Here is a 7,080-nt window from a genome sequence, read left to right on the forward strand (position 1 = left end):
TTGATGTCAGTATTCTTGCCCAGTCTGTGAGAATATTGTTGTCTATGCCCTCCACTTTTTGTTTTCTCTTGACATCAACACATGGACTATCCATTAATTAACTCTCACTCTTCCTTTTTTCGCTTATACCTTTCTTTGATTCAATTCTACTCAACAAGCATTTATGAAATGCCCACTCTAGCCATATTAGACTCTGAGGATGCAAAGACAAAACAAAAGAAAACAAAAAAAATTCCCCTCCCCCGAAGAGCCTACATTCCACTTCTGGGATGGGGAGAAGATACTACATGTACACAGATAAGTAGATGCAAAGTAATTTCAAGAAGAAGAGAGCTCTAACAGCTGGGGAAGAACCAGGAAGTCCTCAGATAGGAGTTGGCACTTGAGCTGCGCCTTTGATGACATTCTTTACTCCACTTATTCATAATTCTCTGTTTGTAATGTGTTGCAACCTATTCACACCCAGTATATGCCTTTCCATTGACCTCAGTGACATTCATCTTTAACTCTTCAGAGACTAGTAACCTATTTCTCACATCCATACCACAACACCAGAAAAATACTGATATGAAAAGAAAATGGACCTTTAAGTGAAAATTTAGGTCTTTAAAACTTTTTGTGGTCCTGGATTCCTGACCTCCTAATTCAAATTAGTTCTGCTAAGGAGACAAGAGACTCTAGCAGACGCTATTGGAGAGTTCACCAATGTGCTGATTTTTTTTATGGACTTATTTTTGGAGAATTATGACAGAGAGAGAAGTTAGAAGAGGAGAGCTCATTCTCCAGGATCAAGCAGTGCGTCCAGTCTCCAGAAGCCTGTCCCTCTACTGCCTCCTGGGCTGCATTAGTGGGTGGACTGATTGGAGCTGTGAGATTCCAAAGACAATGTTGGAAAAACAATGCAAGCACCACATTGGGGCAACTCCTTATCCTCCTTCCTCCTTTCCAGGTGAGGAAGCAGTTCCCTATTAACTACCCAGTTCATTAGAATTTTGTCTCTCTTCCCTTTCTTTGAAGGGGAAGTAAAAAGAAAGAGAAGCTGTTTCTGCCTCTTTACGAGCATCCAACAAACCCTCCTCTTTGTTGCTCACTCTCTTTTCTTAATATGTTTATTTATTTATTTATTGCTTTTTGGTAGGCAACCAGGGTTAAGTGACTTACCCAGGGTCACACAGCTAGTAAGTGTCATGTGTTGTATGTCTGAGACCAGATTTGAACTCAGGTCCTCCTGACTCCATCTCTTTTCATTGTTATATTTTATTCCCCTTTATGCAAAAGAAATTCCAATGCTACTAAATCCTCATATTAATACTAGCCTGAATAGAGATTGGGAGAGAGGTGTGGATCTCTTTAAAGGCACAGAAGACAATCCTTCTTCAGTGTAGCGAAGATATGAAGGAAGAGGAGACATTCCATTCAGAAGACACACATGAAATGGAAGCAATAATGAAGGATAATAATCATTCTCCTAGGCAAACATAAGTTTTCATAAACATGAGAGCTCCTAAGCAGGGAAAGAATAGTATAGAGATATGTTTTTGTTTGTCCTTCATTTTTAAAGAGGACAAATGATATCACAGGGTGATTTCTTGATTTGCCTTGAATTGGACTTAAGTGAAGCAGAGTTGCAGAAAGTCATCAGCCTCACTGTCTCTTCCAGAGTCATTGAAGTCCAGTGGCAAGACAAAAGCCAAGGTGACTGGCAATGGCTCAGGCTACAGTGGATGTCCTTGGCATCTTTAATGTCTGACTAAGCTCTAAGCACAACACGGCTCCTGCTTTAGCCACCTTCCTGGCCATTGAAATGATTTTTTCTCATCTGCCCATTCCACCAGGGGAAATCTTTGCATGCTTGGGATAGACACCCCACTAACCCACCCATGGGTCTGAGGCCCATTGATTACCCTCAACCTGGTTTGGCCCATCTGCCAAGACAGTTTTACCAGCTGTGGCTGCTGAGCATGCTACAAGTTCTTGGAGCCACTTATGAGAGTTGAGTTCCAGGTAGACACCAAAGGTGGATGAACATCCCTGAAAAGTGCTTGGCAAGCCCTCACACCAGAGGTGCTACTCCTCCACTATACCGCACTGTAGAGATATACATAACCCTAGACCTGTTAGCAATAAGTCCTTGAGACAAAAGCAAATCAAGCTTGGGAAGGGGATGACTTTTTATCCATGGGGATGTCTATTACTCACCACACGGGAAGTGTTGGTTTAGTACCTACAAGAACCCAGAACTAGGGTCTATTTGTGGGAGAGATCCTGAAACCTGTGGACTATAATAGCCTCTGGCATGACGCATGGGTACCACACAATCCCCACATATTTTCTTATGATTGGTCACTCTCCTCTTAAACTGAATCATTTGCAATTTCCCAAAAGTAATTCAGCCTGTTTTTCTCCTTCTATTCAATTATGGGCTCAATGCACTGTCCATTTTCAGTGTCCATCCAGCACATAGATACTGATAGATGAGCTCTATAGATGATATATATATATATATATATATATATATATATATATATATATATATCAATAAATGAGCTCTATGGGGTTATCTATCTATCTATCATCATAGTTTGGAAAATAATCATTCTTCGCAGCAAAGATTTATACAATAAAGTTAAATATTGACAATCAACCTATATTCCAATTGGAATAAATATTTTTCCCCTCTGGAAGTAAAATACAGTTCATTGGGGTTTTCCCAGTAGTAACTCTTAGGGTCCAATTGACTCCAAACCACATTAACTCCAGGCACTTTAAAAAATGAGTTCCAAACGCCGTAGCAAAGGAATTGTAGTTGGCTCCTGCAAAGAAAAATCTCAGAATCTGGATGAGGATTAAAAAACAGATTCAAGAGTTTGAATTGCCAGCTTTTTAATGGGAGCCCAGCTTCTGCTTGCAAACAGGGTGACATTTTGCAAAGGTTACAACAGAGAACATGCCTGATTGGACTCAGAGTAAAATGTTATCAGGATCTCTGCCAATAAATTACTTTTCTCCCGTGAGTTTTTCTTTGCATTGGTTTTCTGGGCAGCAGCCCTAAGGTTTTCAATAAACAAGTACCATGGTTTCAATTTCCTTCCAAAATTGAGGAGAGGAAGTGAATTTTGGCAGAGGAGACAATGTGCCCAAGCCTGGTATTAAAACTTTTCCTTGAAATCTCACAAAAGTCTTACCAAATATTCTGGGGAGGATATTCCAAAATAAAAATCTGATGTTTCAAATTACAAAAAAAAAAACTGGCAAAGGTTTTTCCATGAAATCTAGAGAAGAAACTTTCTTCTTTCCTACTCTCCAAAAAAATTGAAACATCCACCATTGATACAGTATCATTAACAAGAATTTAATGTAATGGGGAGAGAGAGTAGAAAAGGAGTGTGGATTATTGGAAGTAAGACCAGGAATTTAGTGACTCAAACTTTGTGTCCTTGGAGAAGTCTCTTAATTTCTTTCTCTTTTTGTAATAAATAAGGCATTTTATTTTTGTAATGAAAATTGTCATTCAATAATTTTTTTTATGAAATTAAAAATAATTACATAGTGTTAATAGAAACCAAAACCAACCACACTAGGATCATTTTAGTGAATTATCTGGCACTTTGCATATAAGAAAAATAAAGGCATTATTCTTCTTGGTCCAAGTTAGGGAAACCATTTTTAAGAAAGATTGTGACTGGACAGCATTTTAAAATAGCAATCTCTCTTTTCAGAAAGCTCATTTTATAACAGGAAAGTAGAATTATAAAAATCACCCTTTTGCAAATGAGATCTATTTTCAAAATAGATGTAAAATTTCCATTTATTTTAAAGAGGTTTTCACTAGTTTGTTGTCCACTTCTGCAGGCTGATTCCTTTATTACTATGAAAGACTTCATAGAAATTGGACAGATTGACATTCACTACTTTTTCATCATTTCAGAAAGAAACCAGCATACTTGCTAGACTAAAACTGACATCTTTAAAAGTGTGCAATAAAAAAATTCCCAAAGTGATTGTAAGGAAGCCACTCAGTGCCAATAATGTCATCAACAGGCATGTTTTGCCACTCTTTAAAAAGAATAGCTGAACAAGTTAAAATAGACTTAGTGGAAAAATATACAATGTATTGGAGTCACTATAAATGGATTAAATATATCCAGGGCCCTGCTTAAATAATTGATCGTGTACCTGCACAGAGTTTAAGCTTAGCAACAGAATCCAGGACAGGAGGGGCCTCAGCATAAGCTTTCTTGCAAAAGTTTTTTTCAATAGCCATGCCTAGACCTTGAACACAAGAGTCAGAAAGTATTCCAATTGAATAACAGATTGTTATGTAAACAAGCATGTTTGTCTGTTCACGTAGAGGATCCACCACAAGAATTATTGTCAAAGTCAGAAGACCATAAAAGCTCAATTCCCTAGCTTATGAGACATCTCATTTAAGGATTCTAACTCTTCCTGTTTTGGTGGGTGAGTTTCCATAACAGAAGACACTAAAATACTTAATATCCATTTTCTCCCCATGAAGATGAAGTCTTTCATTTAGAAAGCATGATGAAAGCTAATGACTTTGCACAGCTCTGCCTCACTTAAGCCAATTCATTTGCAAGTCAAGATATCTCCTTCGTGATATCGCTGATCCTCTTTGAGAACAAAGGACAAACAACAATGATGAAAGGATGACGTTTATTGGAACATTAAGAACTCCTAATGGAATCACTGGTGTGGCTGTTACAAATTAATAAATAGCAAAATCAACCACCTCACCTGCTCCTTGGTTGGCCAGCTCATCCCAAGCACTTTTTAAGATATGTGTAGCAGGTGTTCCCCTCCCTTTTGAAGTATTCTCAGTCACTAGTCCTGGTGGACATGGAAGCTTGATGGTAGTGTGGCTCTGACCATATGTGACCTATGTCACAATGGATACTCAATGGATACATTAAAAGGGCCACCCCTTCCTCTAATTACTTTATTTATGGCTTCAAAGCATGAGGACAACTCTTTGAGCTATTCTTGACCTTACTCTGCTATGCAACATGTACACATGTCCTCCTAACCAAGACAATTTGTAGAATGGAGCTGCCTCGCTTTTGTGTCTTCTTTTCTTTGGTACTAGGCCTTGTGAAAAAAGCAAAATCTTGGGGAGGCCTGTTGGTCTCGGTATGAGCAACAGCTCCTGGCAAGGTAATTGTAGTGGTATCCCTTGAAGAAACAGTAGCTGACAGCAAAGGGGGATACTTGTTATCAAGTAGTTCAATCAGTGCCAGGAAAGAATGGTTCAGCAGAGGGAAGAGTGGGCTAGAGCAAAGAGAAGAGTTGGTATCATAAAGAAAAATACCACCAAGGAGAAGATCAATGTTAGACTATTCTTGGGTGAAATAGCAAGTTAGCAGCCTTGCAAAAACTGTTTCCTGTCACAATGAGGTTTGAATACTTGCTTTCCAATGGAATCACTAATGTAATTGATGTAAATACATAAGCAGTAAGATTGTCTACCTTAACTTCTTCCATTGACCAGTCCAACTGATTTCACTAGTAATGCTAAGTTAGTGAATTCTGTTCTAATCATTCTGTAATTCATGCTATGATTTTTTTTTGTACTTAGCATTTTCTTTTTGGTATAGGGATAAAGGATCTGTATATACCAAATTCATGTTATGTACATTGGGTATCTTTCTAAATTTCCCTCTTTTGGGGTAGGGGGAACCCTAGACTAAAGTAAAAAATAGAATTGTCCCCAGAGTACTCAGAGTTGAGGTGATGAGTCAATGAACATGAGAACTTGGAAGCCTACTTCCCATTTTGAGGAATCAGGTTTCCCAACAACAAATTCCGTACTTACACATAGATGACTTGCTCTCATTAACATTGATTTTATATGTGGGTTGAGTGAGGAGTCAAGGATAACACTGAGGCTGCAAACCTAAGTGGCTGGAAGTATGGTGGTGTCTTCAATAGAAACAGAGAAGTTCAGAAGAGTCAAAATATAATGAAAACATTAAAAATTGACATTGCTCTTCTCTGGCTAGTTTCATGAGCTCCTTCTTTTCAAAGATGAAACTTTCCTCCAATGAAAATGCTCAAGTTCATACTCGATCCCAGGCAAACATGAAAGTCATATTTTTTTCCATGGCCCTGGTTCATCTAGTTAATTAACTAAGAAAATATTCAGGTGAGTTACATCGATCACAGAACAGTGAAATTTCTTGTGCTGGGGGCCAGGTTGCACAGTGTTCAATTCTGAGATTTCTTACATTTTACTTGGGTCATTGAGTGGCTACAACTGCCCCTTTGAACATCCCATTGGTGTGAACAGGAGCCCATGGGTTCCAGGGCAATGACCAGGTGCGCTACCTCGCATATAGGGAAGCACTATTTTGAGTTTGAGCCACAGAGGCTACCATTACCTTGGGCAATAACATTGTAGGGGAAACTCATTTCATCTTTCTGCAATTCCGTTTCGTCATCTATCAAATAGGAATAAGAAAATCTGGTTTACTAACTCATAAGGATGATGTGAGGGGCAAAAGGATTATAAAAATACAAAATTCCCAGATTAACAAAATGAGGAATGGAGATCTTAAACAATTCAATTTCAGAAAAAAATAAATCAAGCAAGCCATAATTGATCTACCGAAAGGAAAAAAAATGGTCTGCATGGATTTATAAATGAATTCTATCAAATGTTTAAGGAGCAATTAATACATATTCTATAAAAATTATTTTGTAAAATTAAAGAATTGTGTGAGATGATGATCTGAAAATTCTTCCCCAAAAGTTGAACATTCTGTCAATGCAAAATATATTCTTGTGTCTGTCTTCTGCTACCAAATGTATTTCTTCCTTCACCTCCTCTTAGGTTTAAAAAGAAACAGGTTTAAAAAAAAGACACTGAATCTTTGATCCCATGAGATAATATCTAATTAAAGTTATAGTCATTGATGCTCTTTGCTCTATCCTAGATGACCTCTTCTTCTACATTCTTTATCTTAAAGTTCTTATAAATTCTTGTGAGTTTAATTATCATCTCTATGTAGATGATTCCCAGAGCCATCCTCTCTCCCATACCTCAAGTCTCTTCCTACATCATTA

The 7,080-nt window shown here is 37.9% G+C and overlaps 1 pseudogene; it reads right to left on the reverse strand.

Annotated features, from left to right (window-relative positions):
- LOC110218232 (magnesium transporter NIPA2-like) overlaps positions 1-6,132 on the reverse strand; it is a 38,464-nt pseudogene extending 32,332 nt beyond the window's left edge.
- Positions 6,133-7,080: the final 948 nt, after the last annotated feature.

The sequence above is a fragment of the Phascolarctos cinereus genome, unplaced genomic scaffold (assembly GCF_003287225.1).
Source record: "Phascolarctos cinereus isolate Bilbo 61053 unplaced genomic scaffold, phaCin_HiC Scaffold_5;HRSCAF=322, whole genome shotgun sequence".
Classification (NCBI taxonomy): Eukaryota; Metazoa; Chordata; class Mammalia; order Diprotodontia; family Phascolarctidae; genus Phascolarctos; species Phascolarctos cinereus.